Source organism: Numida meleagris, chromosome 4 (genome assembly GCF_002078875.1).
Source record: "Numida meleagris isolate 19003 breed g44 Domestic line chromosome 4, NumMel1.0, whole genome shotgun sequence".
Taxonomy (NCBI): Eukaryota; Metazoa; Chordata; class Aves; order Galliformes; family Numididae; genus Numida; species Numida meleagris.
Genome location: NC_034412.1, coordinates 48113958 through 48127688, shown reverse-complemented (window position 1 = coordinate 48127688; position 13731 = coordinate 48113958). Strand labels below are relative to the sequence as shown.

Genomic DNA, 13731 nt, shown 5'->3' with positions numbered 1-13731 from the left:
GAACATTTGTACTGTTCAGCTTTTCTGTGGTATCCAAGCAGAATTGTCATCCCAGCACAAAAACCATGAAATTAATCCCAGCTATTAAGGAAGAAAGTAAGGAAGCAAAAGACAGGATGCAAATGAATTTGGAAGGGAGATAATAAAAGAAGAAAATTTATTGAAAAGAGCAATTGACTTTGTCAATCCATTCTTTGCTTCACACATTTTCATATCTGTTGAAATGGGTGATATTTACTGATTTATACTTTCCACAGGGAACAACAAGCAGTAAACTGACAAAACACAGGGCAACATTTGGCACCCCAAATATCCACTCACCTGTTAAAGAAAGAAGAGCAGCCCACCTGCTCAGACAGTTCTAAGAGTTCAGGAAGTCTGACTACATCATTCCTTTTGGTTGCTTTCACATAAATCTTTAAAGTAAGTGTCTTTCACACCTTTTTCCTCCCCCAAAATTAAGCCTAAACTAAAAATGCCTATAGTGGGATAACCTATGCAGACTATCTGAACTGCAAGTCAGCCTTTGCTCAGGACAGTCTATCAACTACCCTCCCAGCAATTTCTCACTGAACTGGAGTTTCAGTGGTAAACTGTCTCAATATGCCAGACAAAAGCCTCTCGCAAATAAGGTTTTCGTAGATCTTGCATTATTATTCTAATGAGACACTATTTCTGACTGCTATAGAAGCACTGCCATGAGTAGGAACAGTGCTTCCAGCATTGTTACACTGAGAAGAATGGAATCTTTGTTTTGGTCACGAGGATGCCTGCATTTTGCAAGTGCACCTCACAACAGAGTAACACTGACACTCCAAAACTGACATGCCTGTGCATCAAGTCAGTGAATGCTTTCCATCCTTACTAGGAGAAGCTCAAACTGAGCATTTTTTAAAGAGGAAAAGAAAGGACGCATTTCAAGAATCTGACCGCTCACTGTGTGGTTTTCTGTATCTTGCAAACCCCAGTGCAGCATAGCTTAAGAAATTTAGTGCTTTAAAGAAGAAAGCATGCTTTCCAAGCAAAATAAAGAGGGCTCCACCTAACCAGAAAACTAAATTTAATCAAAGGTACTGCGTACATCTGACAGATTCTTCTCAGTGACACTCACTGCAACCCTGAAGAATGAAATTATGTATATGCACATGTGTATATACACACACACACACGTGTGGACACCTCCCGAAATAACTAACATACTAGCATTTAATATACATTGAAATAAATAAGTGAAAAGTAAATTCAAAAGATAGTTAAGATAGTAATGCCATTTTAATGTAAGCATATTTCTGAAAAAAATAGTTTCTAAATTACTTTTACAAAATCATCATCGCAGTAATGGGAAGTGTGTCTTTATGAAAGGACATGAAGCAAAGAAACAGATTTGGAAAATTCTGCTGTCTCGCAATAGCAGAAATTCAGGCCCTGCAAGCTGGCCAGCCAATCATTTAGTCATTGTGGTCTATTGTTATAAATTACATTGTTCAGACTATTCAAACTGAGCAATGAAAAGAAGATATAAGATGCTCATAAAAGCAATAACTGAAAATTTCTCCTTATTACAAACATCACTCTGTCTTATTAGTCTCTTACAGAGAAGCCATAAAGATGATAAAAGTATTGATGATTACGCTGCATGGACCTCCATCTGTACTTACAAGAAAAGGAGCTGATGGCCTTCCTAACAGAAAACTTTTTTCACTAGTGTCTTGAGCTTCACTCTTAAGGAAGTGCATTTTCACTTCGGGATATCAAATGCACAAAACCTCTCATGCAGGTAAAAGTACATAAATCCAAATCACCTACATGCAGGCTTGATGCTGCAGGGTTAGGCATTTCCTCTCTGGACAGCAGGCATCTCAAAACATCCCAGACTACGAGCTTCTCTCAACACCTGAGGCTACCGAAGGGACTAATTGCACTATAAGCTTCTTCTCAAAGTAGAAATATATATATGCACACACACATACTTCTATCTGAACACAAGTAGCTTCATAATAAGTTTCAATAAAATGATTTCTATCAACTTTTAGTGAACAGTGAAGAAAAAGCAAAAATGTAACAACAAATTATTTACATCTTTGATCATTTCCTTGACCTAAAAATCTTTTAAGCAGAGGTTTAATTTAAGGTACATAAGTAACACTAAGACTCCAATGGAAATTGCTCTTAAAAGTGCAGGAATAAGTGCTTTTTCTAGAATAAGGACTGATAATTTAAAAAACTAGGGAGGCAGTATGTAAGGATATCAGACCATTAGTTTACTGACAGGTCCTCATCCCTTCCTCTTAATTTTTATTTTCTACTTCTTGTTAATGCAAGTCCACAGCTAAAGGATTCTGGAGTTCTTTACTTTCCCTTAGACTCAGTATACAGTAGGCTGAATAAAAGCATCCAGTGCCACATGGATTTATACTGACTGAAGACGTATGCATCCCCAAGAACGGAAGTACAAAGGACATTACTACGCACCAGGTCTAAGGTTAAATTCCCTTTAAGACTCAAAAAACTAAAGTCACATACATGCATAAACTAAACCACAAAAACCCCAAACAGCAAAAAGACCCAAAAGCACTCCTTCTGTTTGGAAGAAAACAGTCACCTTGGTATTGCTATAGTTAGTGTTCATAAATTTGAAAATAGGAAATCTGTCCATATATACACAAACTGTACTGGAATGATATAGACGCGATGCAGTTGCCTCTGATCAGTTTCTGCATAACCAAAGAAAGGTATTAGTCACAAGCCAAAAGTACAAAAGGAATAGCTTACCCTGACCTGAAAATGAGGACTTGCTGGAAAACTCCCAGAAAGAAGTAGACTCTTGCCTACGAGCCCTTAAATGAGGTTAGGGTTGCACAGGTGAACTGTTTGCACCTGTGCTCCCCAGAGCTGGCCATGCCTCTTCACCAGGTGTTCAATCACTGGTTCAGGCCGTGACCTAACAGTTCCCATACACAAACAAACCAACCTTTCATTTACTGCCTTCCTGCCTGTTCGGATAGAGTTCAAATAAAGTTGCATCACCAAGACTGTCATCCAGGAAAGTCTTTCTGAGGAATGATTAAAAGGGCATGCACGTGAAGGTAGGCCAAGAAATTTGGATCTGCATGAGTTAATATGTTTTGACTTCGTAAAGAGATGGACATTTGTTTATATCAAATAAAAAGAAACATTCTTATCTTCAAATCTTGTTAAACATCTTGAGAATACACTTGTTAGTATTTAAAAAAAAACAACAAAACACAACAAAAACAATTCACCCTTTGGTGTTATCCCAAGAAAAGAATGATAGTGCAAAGACTAAAAGTGTTCACACTTCAGTGGACTCAAGTACTTAGAATTCTGGCCAGCCAGCCAGCAATAATGACACACATCTCACATGGTGAGCATGCACTGACTCACGTTAAGTAATGTATAGTCTTTAAACTTCTAATTATGAGAAACTACATAGTTACAATGGAAGATGCAAGACTCAAGAAGTTGTCCTACACAAAATCCTTATTCTTGCAATCTGTTAATCAGTCAAAAAGCTTTTTGTATACTTCCACTAATTTCATAAAATTATCATTTACATTCACTAGCTTTAGAAGAATATATTCATTCTAATTAATGGTATTTCCTAATAGAGTTAAACAAGAACAGCAGTTCAGTTTATGCCCATTATACAGTGAATCTCTTAAAGACGATGGACAATAGAAGTCAATTCTTACATTTTGATGTTCTTTTAATATTTGCCTCCTGGACGGAAAAATAGATAAAGTATTTTAAACAATTACCTATAGTCTCCTGTTTCTTTGCAGTTAATAACACTTACATCAAATACTGATGCTTTACTATTGTACCAATCCTCTAATGAGTGAGTTCTTCACACTCTGTAGAACTGTACTACCTAAAATACATTTACCCCCATAGCATTCAATTTCATTTACTGAATAATTTCAAATAATCAATGAGTGAGGGACTCTTCTTGATTAAAAGTTCTCAAAATCTTTGACCTAATTGTATTTTGCTACATTAGCTATTTGCATTAAATATATTAATACATTTTATAATGATAGAACATTTAGAAAAAAAGGTGCTCTTTCAGCTATAAGCACTGACATCACCTACATAAGATTGAGGCCTCTATTTCTCTTAAATCTTCATAAACTATTATTTGAATATAGAACACAAGATAAATGCAGTAGTATTTGGCTTTGCAACAAACAATAACACATTTGAAAGGAACACAAAAGTCAATGTTGAAATAACAAATATGCTACCAGGTACAATAGTGGAATTTTAAATAACTGACACCACATTTATTGAATACCTTTTCAAAATCACACATGGGGGAAGAGAAATAATGTTAGTGTGGGTACAGAGGAAAATTATTTCGGTTCCATTTCAGATCCGCATTAAGACACAAAGGACAGAAGAAGGGAAGAACAGAAGTGATCACCCCATGATCTATAAAAGTGATGTAATCTGTAGGGGACAAAAATTAATCACAGAAGGGACTATGCATAAAATGATTTTTAATCATTTATATATTATAAAATATTATACCAAATGCCCTTTATGGTGTACTTTTTTTTTTCTTTTTGTTGCTAATTAACATGGAAACAATACATCTTAGCATGAGACAATATACTCTGTGAACTATGTTTCCAGGTTCTTCTAAACATACTCTTACATCTGCCAATGGATCCAGCGCAGGACAGCTTTTTTCTGTAAGTGTCATGGTGAAATGAAAATCATTATTTACAGCCAAGCGTCACCACTTCTAAATGCTTAGAAAATGTTACTAGAAAAGAGAATGTTTACTTGTACATTACTTTTATTTTGGGAACTATAGCTTGCTATGGTCAATTGTTTTATTTCAGTAAATAACAGTGCACATTTTCAAAATACAAAAACTACCAAATTAAAATTTCCTGGAATAAAATACCCAGTAACGATCTTTTAAAGAGAGTTGTTAATATTCATATGTATTTTTAATCCACTTTATTTTTTATGCTTCAAATTTTCAGACAGGCACCCACATAAATTTTTAATCTTATGAAACTGCACCTTAGTTTGTGAGTGTAGAATTTGATTTGGACAACATGCCAATCTCAAAAGAACTCTTACAGAAGTGAACCAGTGATGGTGCTGAACAAGTAATGCATTACAATCAGCATTAGATTCTTGTGCACTTTTTGCCTGAAGAAAATATACTATGTTTATGTATTAATTCTTAAAAGGTCATGAAATTTGTGATATCATTTTTGGATCCTGGATTTCAAACCTTGAACTTCCTCTGACAAATTGGAAAAAGAAAAAAAAAAAAGAAGAAGATTAAAACTTTTAGACCATGCTCCATATCTCCGCGTGGGAATGGCTGAAGGGAAGTTCTCTGAGCAACTGGACAATCTGCAAGAAATTGGAAGAGAAGGTAGTCAGGAGAAGTCAACATGGATACACCAAGGGGAAATCATGTTCGACCAAACTGGTAGTTTTCTGTGATGTCATCAGTGGCTGGGTAGATGAGGGGAGAGCACTACATGCTGTGTACCTTGACTTCAGCAAGACGTTTGGCACCGTCTCCCACAGCTTCCTAGTAATGAAGCTTAGAAAGTGTGGCATAGACGAGTGGACGGTGAGGTGGATTGAGAACTGCCTGACTGGCAGAAATCAGAGGATTGTGATCAGTGGTGCAGAGTCTGGCTGGAGGCCTGTAACCAGCTGTGTTCCCCAGAGGTCGGTGCTGGGCCTGGTTTTGTTCAGCATCTTCATCAATGACTGGACAAAGGGATAGGGTCCACCCTCAGCAAGTTTGCTGATGATACAAAGCTAGAAAGAGTGGCTGACATGCTGGAAAGCTGTGCTGCTATTCAGTGAGACCTGGACAGACTGGAGAGTTGGACAGAGAGGAACCTGATGAGGTTCAACAAGAGGAAGTGTAGAGTTTTGCAGTGGGGAGGAATAACTGCATGAATCAGTACAGGTTAGAGGCCAATATGCTAGAGGGGAGCTCTGCAGAGAAGGACCTGGGTGTCCTGGAGGACAACAGGTTGGCCATGAGCCAGCAGTGTGCCCTTGTGGCCAAGAAGGCTAATTGTACCCTGGGGTGTACCTGGTGTGCATTAAAAAGAGAGCGGCCAGCAGGTCAAGAGAGATAATCCTCTCCTTCTACTCTGCCCTGGTGAGGCCACATTTGGAATACTGTGTCCAGTTCTGGATTCTCTAGTTCAAAAAAGACAGGGATTTCCTAGAAGATGTCTGGCAGACAGCCACAAAGATGATTAAGGGCCTGGAGCATCTCCTGTATGAGGAAATGCTGAGTGATGTGGGACTCTTCAGTATGGAGAAGAGAAAAACGAGAGAGGATCTCATCACTGTTTATAAATATCCAAAGGGATGTGGGAGTCAAGTTGATGGAGATGGACTCTTTTTGATGGTGAGCATCAACAGAACAAGGGGAAAAAGGCAGAAAGTGGAACACAGGAACTTCCATACTAACACAAGGAAGAACTTCTTTACTGCCAGTGACAGAGCACTGGAAAAGGCTGCCTAGAGCAGTTGTAGAGTCTCGTTCTCTGAAGATATTTAAAACTCATCTGGAAGCCTACCTGGGCAACCTGCTATAGGGAACCTGCTTTAGCAGTGGGGTTGAACTTGATGACCTCTAGAGGTCCCTTCCAACCCCTGCAATTCTGTGATTCTGTGAAGTTAAATGTAGTGATTTTACTTATACGTTTCGTATTTGTACGGTATTTGTGATAAGGTAGAAACTCTGCGTATGTTGCTGAAAGTTCTCTTGCCCAGTGGCACAGCAGCAAGCCCTGTTTTTACTCCTTAGCTGTGAGCCTACCAAGTCTGAGACAGTAAGGAATGAGATGGAAAGAGCACAGAACATTTCCACCTAAAAATATATATAAGTATGTATGAAATTGTTTCAAATAGAACATCACTGTCTATAACAATCCATGAAAGTGTCAGTGAGTACCAGAGTACAAGGAAAAATCATGGGTCTGCACAATACTTTGAAAGCATATCTTTGCTCTAGTAATATCAGAGCTGGCAAACAGCATTTTCTTTTGTGAGAAGTTAGCCTTCCCAGCTGTGGGCAGACTTTTGATTTAGATCAGATGAGAAAAGCAAACTGATTGAACTGAGAAATGCTGGCAACCAATCACCTAAAAATTTCACAAAAGGAACAAGCTCACTGGAAAATGTTTCATTTATGCCATTTTATTATGGTGAATAGAAAAAAATCATTCTTGATTCATTAAATGTATAATCACAATATTGAGCAATGTACCTATTGATCTTCCGCTTTGATGTTCATAAAATGCTTGGCACAAAACAGTTTTCCACGTTCAGGCTGTCAATTGCAGCTATTCTTGACAGCTGAACAATTTTATGGCCCTTGCAAATAACTACATTAACTACTTTTACTTCATTGCTCATTACAAAATCTTTATCAAACCAGAATTTTTGCCAACGCTCTGCTACCTCTGAGTACAGACCTCTGGAAAAAATACTCATTACCACAGGAAAGGATCCTGTTGCACCGTATACCTGAATTCCTTCTATAAGTGCCTGGAAAGCTATGTACGAGCCCACCTCAGGCATACACTCTGGGCTGCCTCCATCTCAGTCTCTCCACACCAACAGGCCTGGAAAGGAATCATTTCTAGGAAGCTACCTATAGTTCGAGCACCGTGCCCAAGTGCTCAGCTGTTGAGGTAAGAGCTCTACAAAGCCAGCAGGGAACATTCAATTTCACATGTGATAAGGTGAGAGAAGAATTCTTGTCCCAAACCTAGACCTCAAATGAAGAGCCTGCTGGTGCATCTCTAATTCTCTTTGACACAAAACACTCTCTCAGAAGAGTTAGAGTGAATTAGCATAGTTAACTAGAAGTTTATTACGCTAGTAGTTTACTAGAATTTTATTCATAAGAAACTGAGAGGAACAGACACAGTAGACAAATACATTTTCTTCTTTCCCCAGGGACTAGAAAAGAATTCCCAAAATTTAGCACTCAGGAAATTTGATTCCAATGGTCCAGTTAGTTGTTAACAAATGAGCTTGAATCCAAAAACAAGGACAGAGAGGTCAAAGTGGTACTCTTTAAGTAAGATATACAAGTTACACACATTTCTATTAAAAAATAACGAGGTGCCACTGTTTGAGGAGGCCATGATTACTCTCTAGTCAAATAGGTCTGGAAGGTCTGCTCATTTTCAGATGTGCTTAGAAAAGTATAAATAAAAGGCAGCAAAAAGCAAGTTTTCAAACATCACCTTCAAAATTCGCCTTTACACAGTTAAATGTAAAGCCCACCGTTTGCACAAAAGCGCATGTTCTGTACTTCCAGACATCCATTAATACCTCACATATGAAGGATTCATCAATATGGCCCAAATCAGAGATTCGTGACAGAACACTGATGTTTTCACTGTTGGGCTCTTTGTCCAGCTGCTTCTACTATGTGAACGCACCAGTAAGGTGGCAGAGGGAGACTTTTTATCATACGTTTCCATTTGACCATAAAGTGCAGAACTACCAATATGCAGAATGAGACCTAATAATATCAATTCACTCAGTCAACTAATACAAGCAGACATACAGAGACCACATGCTGCACCACTTATTCACGATATGAAGTCTGACAAAGGAGAAAAACAGAACAACCCGATATTAATTTGTTTTTATTTTTTAGCTTAAGACTTGTTCCCTACAGGAACTACTTCCTGCCAAACTGCTAAGCTATCCAAGGCTGGCAGCTTTATTTGGATGAATCAGCAACAGGCTCTTATGTAGACCCCATATTTACACCCTATGAGAGGCAACTTAGCAGCTTCTGGTTGCAGTTTGTTGCCAACAGTGAAATAGCAGCAATAGCTGCGGCTTGCCAACCACCAGACTTCTTCTGAAAGTCATTATGTGGTTGACTGATGTGGCAAAGGGTCAAGCAAATGTTCACCTTCACAGATTTACTGCAGTCAATGAAATATTGCAGTCTTTTCTCTAAGGAATGCTCTTTTGTCCCCTCTCCCTGCAAATTGCTACAATTCAGCAACTTCAGACATTTTCCCTTGTGAGCCATGCTCAATCCAGCAGACTCTAACACGGAGGGAAACTAAGTTTTTAACTCCACTTGTGCTTTCTTATTGTCTTATTCTCTAGCCTGGACCTAGACAGGGCAGCGATCCCAGAGGAAGATCCTTTTTCTACCGCAGCAGTACAAAGCAACCAAAACCCACCGTGACACTGACCTGAAGTCATTAGCAGCTCTGAGAAGAGGGATAATGGCCTCCTCCCCTTCACTGGTCGTTCACCTGATGTGTGTGAACTCTCAGAGAAACTGCTGCAGCTGTGCATTAGAAAGACAAGTGACAGTGTTGCAGAAAACAACCGAGAGATGAAGGTATTGTCTTCCAATCTGTCAAGTGATTTTGTCCTAACATCACAAAGCTTTGTCTGAGAAATAACAAGGCAGATCTAATGTTTGCACTCCAGCATGGACCTTTTATACGCAATTGTATTCCCCAGCATCTGTGTACATTCAATGAAATTCTTTATTCAAGCTCCTCCTACAGAATATCATCTAAATCCATGGAACTCAGTGTGAATAACATCAGTTTTGTTACACTGCAATACTTTGGGGGATCTAGGTTACTTCAGCTGCTGAAATACAATGTCACAGTGCTATATATAGTTGTGCACTACAAAGGAAAGCAGTGGTAATACAATAAAAATGAGGATTTCCTTTGAAGAATGCTTTATAGATACAACAAAACATTAAGACACTTTTTTTCCAAGGTCAATGAGCAGCCTGCTGTTACTGCTTACTCTACAGCTGAAACAAAACCCCCAGAATATCTACATCAACAGCAGAAGAATCTGCTACTCCTGAAGAGAACTGTGCAGCAGAATTTCTTCTTCAAACTAGAATGCAGAAAAGAAGATTATGAACTGGAATTTATACTGAACACCACAGTGACAAACTTTCTTGTTACAACTATCAGTTCCTGACAATGATTATTTTATTTCAAAGCTTGGTGATGGTGATCCTAGCACCATCACACAATACTTTGAATTTTCATCACTGTGTTTTCAAGGAATCTACAGGAGACATGTGCAATGACAGAAAAAATGTGGGCAGGTCTGTTATGAGGCACTCTGACTACAAAGGCAGGTGGTTATGTGCTCTCCTCCCATGTCCCCAGATTGGTGTTACATATGGTGATTTCACTCCAGGTCACCTACTGCAGGTGTTGACGCCCCTTCCTGTTCCACTTGATGCCTCAGTATTGTCATCTTTCCTACACAAAAAAGAACTCTTGGAAAAGTCCTCATGAGATACCCTTTCCTGATGTGTTTTTATCCACTGGAAAATGATCACTGAAGGATTTGCTAGGAATGCTTGCGTAGTCAATGAGGCTGAGAAATTTTATGCTGAAAGGCTGCTGTTAAGGTTTTGTTTGAAACAGCCTAATATAGATCAAAAGTTAATCAAAGGGAGAGCTTTTCTTCGTGAAGTTTTGTCACACATTGCAGTGAGATGAAAAACAAGTAAAATCCTTGCTCATCTGGGTCTTGTCATTTTCACAATATGACATATTTAACAGTAGGAGAGAAGTCAGTCATAGTTAAATTATATTTTTCTCTTCTCCTAGCAAGAGAAAAGAACTTTTTTTTATTTTCTTGTTCTAGAAAACCATGTTTAGGATAGGCAATAGCCAAGTTCTTGCAATTAATTGCTGACTAACATGCTAAGCAGAGTAATTAAATTGTTTATAAGGAGGCTGAATTTTAAGTACTGTATTATAAGCTCTCTATAAAAGCCAATGAATCCGTCTTTGTAATCCAGTACAAATCTGCTAGGGAATCAAAATTCAATTAGATTTAATCCATTGATGTTCAAAAGATATGTCAAAATAATGTTTATAACAAATAGTTAGAAATCACTATCTTTTGTCTATCAGTGAAGATACTTGTGGAAGGCAGAATTATCAAAACCAGGAATCCATTGTCCAAATTAGACAATTATTTTGACTAATTCAAGTATTTAATTTGACTTCAATTCGAAAATCCAGAAACTCTTTCATTACTTTTCATTTAGCATCAGCAGCATTTCTAATTAGCATGCTTTATAAGTAATCATTAGTCACTCATATAATTACAACTCACATAATTGTTCAAGTGAGATTTGAATAGTGTTATTTTAAGAAAGCTTAAACCTATGGTGTTAGTTCAGGAGCACTCAACAGAACTACAAAAAAAAAAAATAAATAACCCACACCACTCATGTGGCAAGATCTGCAAGTTCTTTTCCACCTGATTTTTCAGTTCATGTTTAAAAGTGGGGAAATAATAAGTTTCTGTAAGCTGCATATGAATTTGTAGGTATCAGCCAAAGACGCTGAAAAAGTCTCAAAGCAATGCAAATAGTTCATTGCATTTGGGAAAAAAAAATCCATAGAAAATGCTACAGCAAGCACAGGGTGGTGGAAGTAAACAAACAAACAAAAAAACTACAATGTGCACTCAGGTTTAGAGACACCCAGTCCATATCACTGGCAGTGAAAACAGATGCTGCATGGACCTCGCTTTTCTGTGTTTCACTGACTCACTTTAAATAACAAAACTAGAAAGGCTGGTTCATAGGCTACACTGGTTGGCGCCACACAGAGAGAATCCCTGGTACTTGCGAAAGCTGCTGCTGGAAAACAATCAGATAGCTACGGCAAATTGCAAAAGCTTCAGGTAAAACAAAATAAAGACACCAGTAGAAATGTATGGAAAAATATAACCTCTCCATATCTTATCTTGCTCTGAAATAAGCTGTGTGTTAGAACTCACTCCAGAAATGTGAAATTATTTTTGGCCTTTGGAACGTGATCAGCATGGGCCCTGATCTTGAAGCAGATGTCTGCAATGAGATGTCTGCAATGCCTCACATTTCCACCCAGGCTGCACAGCATCCTCCTGGCTTCCTTGCTTTGCTGCACCCTATGACTATGAGCTGGCAGAGCCAACACAACACAGGCTGCACATGGAGAAAGAAGGGAACCAGCAGAGCCCATTTGTGCCATTTATGTACCTCATGTGGTACCGCTGAAACAGTCTCATGCCAGACCAACTCATGAAGCTGGAAGGCCACCTACAATTTTACAACTTTATATAATACAAGTTCAATGAGTTGGATTTAAGCATATACTTAGTACAACAGGACACAAAATCTCAAGCACATTCATGTCTGTCCTTTTGCTTTATTACTTTTTGTGCTCAGTAATCCACACCTGCCTCAGTGGCCAACAGCTTCCCAGTCCTGCAGCCTGCCAATCTCTAACAAAGATTTTGCCCAATAATCTAATTTCTGCATAGATCTCACCATTAATTTATCAAATGCAACTTTCCATTCAGCTTTATTCCTAATAAAAACACTTTCAACAATATTCAAAGGCATTAGACTTTTACAAAAGCAAATTGAACAGAAAGTGAGTGGCTACCAACAGTCGCATAAAAATTGTTCTTCTCCACTACAAGCAGCCTTAGCTGAAAGTAAGCCATCTCTCAGCTCAGGTCTACGCTCCAGCAGACCCCTGCACACATAAATAAACACATACATGAGTGAAAAACAGTAGTATTTGCTACATAACATTTCCTTTCTTTCTTTCTATTTTTTTAAACAGTGATTCATGTATATAGCAATCTAAAATAATTCCTGGTTCTATTTAAATCTCTTTGTTAATATTGAGGCAGGGAAATTTTTAGCGTGTTGTGAAGAACAGAGTAGTAGAAAGGCCTTTAACCTTTTTTTTTTTTTTTTAATCTTTTTGTAAATTGGCTACATTTCTGACTCTGAATCCAGCGTTCTTCCAGTAACTGAGTCCATCAAATCCCCAATAATATATGTTGAAGTAATGCACCGTGAAACATTTGCCTGGAGCAGTTCTTTTAAAATTTTTCAGCAGGATCCTGTCAAGCCTCGTTAAGGCACCAAGTGGGTATTACAAGATAAAAGACTTCCTCACTGAAATTGATTCTGATGTCAAATGTATTCTAGAAACATCAAAACAGCACTTAAAATAATATCTATTTATTATCAGTTTTCAAGTCGAAGAATTTACTACAACTTTTAAAATGGAATAAAATGACCCAATGCTTTCTTTCCCCACAGCTTCCAGAAAATAAAAAAAAAATCTTTTTGCCATTATGTGCCCAAAGGAGATTAAAATATTTTTTCAAATTAACTCAGAGTAGTATTACTTAAAAGGGTATTCTCATAATAGCTGCACCAATTTTTCCATAGGGTGCATTGTACTGATTAAGCCTGAATACACTTTACAACTACAATCACAATGGAAATGCAAAGCTGTAGATTGCTGGAATCTCATGGTCAAGAAAAAGAAAAATATGGGTGCACAGACATTATTTTAAAATGACAATTTACAACACTTTACATATTATTCTTTTTATGGTATCTGCCATACTTGGTCATGTTCTATCTAAACAGCATTTCATTTCACCTGCTTTTAATTGCTCTATTTACAGGCTTAGTAACTTCACCTGCAAAGAATACCCAATAGTTCCCCCAGGGCTCTTCTACACTCTAATTACATGGATGAGAAAGTGTCTTTAACAGCTTTTATGTATTTCAGAATGAATTTTCTAGTCTTATCTTGAATTCATCTACAGTATTAGCATACACAGAATTGCCTGCTAAATCTTACAGTCCATCTGTTTCAT

At 37.9% G+C, this 13731-nt stretch overlaps 1 protein-coding gene and 1 long non-coding RNA gene across 4 annotated transcripts in view; both read right to left on the bottom strand.

Moving 5' to 3' along the window:
• The window catches only part of GALNTL6 (polypeptide N-acetylgalactosaminyltransferase-like 6), a 453369-nt gene that overhangs the window by 201330 nt on the left and 238308 nt on the right, over nucleotides 1–13731 (bottom strand). The window lies entirely within an intron of this gene.
• Nucleotides 4973–9505, bottom strand: LOC110398533. Its single transcript, XR_002438452.1, has 2 exons — nucleotides 9252–9505; nucleotides 4973–5397 (listed from the first exon to the last, which is right to left on the bottom strand). It is a non-coding gene; the product is annotated as an uncharacterized LOC110398533 (long non-coding RNA).